This window comes from Elephantulus edwardii, unplaced genomic scaffold, assembly GCF_000299155.1.
Source record: "Elephantulus edwardii isolate Elephantulus edwardi_28Jun2011 unplaced genomic scaffold, EleEdw1.0 scaffold00126, whole genome shotgun sequence".
Classification (NCBI taxonomy): Eukaryota; Metazoa; Chordata; class Mammalia; order Macroscelidea; family Macroscelididae; genus Elephantulus; species Elephantulus edwardii.
Genome location: NW_006399876.1, coordinates 6,596,475 through 6,597,346, shown reverse-complemented (window position 1 = coordinate 6,597,346; position 872 = coordinate 6,596,475).

Genomic DNA, 872 nt, shown 5'->3' with positions numbered 1-872 from the left:
CAGGAGTTTCCTAAAGGAGTTCTTGGTATTGTTAGATGTCTTTGGGTAGGTTCATACAGAGCATCTCCAGTACAACAGAATGAAGTACTGCCTAGTCCTTGCCAATCTTTATTTTTAAAGTTGTTTTTTGAAAGAGAACCAGATGAAAAGAACCGCAGAGAAGGAAGCCACGGCTGCGACACTGGCGTCCAGTTCCGCTGGGTCTGGCTGTGCAGCTAGCTCTGTGAGCACAGATACTAACGGACGCACTTTCCGGTGATGGCCACGATGGGACTGTGCTGGGCCGATGAGACTGCACCCCATCTGCACGTCCGTTCTGGGGTGATGGGAGCATGCGCGTGTTTTATCAGTGCCTGCTGTTTCTGAGTGGCATTGGCTGATAACTGGGCAGCATCTTGTCATTGGTCCGAACTTGTCTTTTCATGGCATCCTTCAGACTGTGTGGTGAACCCTCAGCTCTTATTTTCTGCCTTGAAACTTATAACAAACTTGAAACAAACGGGTGATCGAGGAGCACATGTGTGAAGTGACTACGTTTGATTGTCAGATGCTTCTAGTCACTGAAGAGACTGGGCCTCTTGCATTCCTTAGAATCAGAGTACTAGAATTGGGTGCTGGTACTTGCAGAGGCTTTACCACCTCAAGGCTTTCCAGTTTGGAGCTGTAGTACCAGCTGCCAGCGCTGGTGGTAGAGAGGGTGGGCCCTCATTGCTGGGGGGCAGTGGGAGTGTGGGCTGGCAGTGCTGGTGGGCAGTGGGAGGGTGGGCTGGTAGCGCTGGTGAGTGGTGGGCAGCGGGAAGGCTTTGTTCCTTAGTGTCACTTGTCATGTGTTACCATAGACTTTTAATTTTTTTTTAGACTTTTAATTTTTT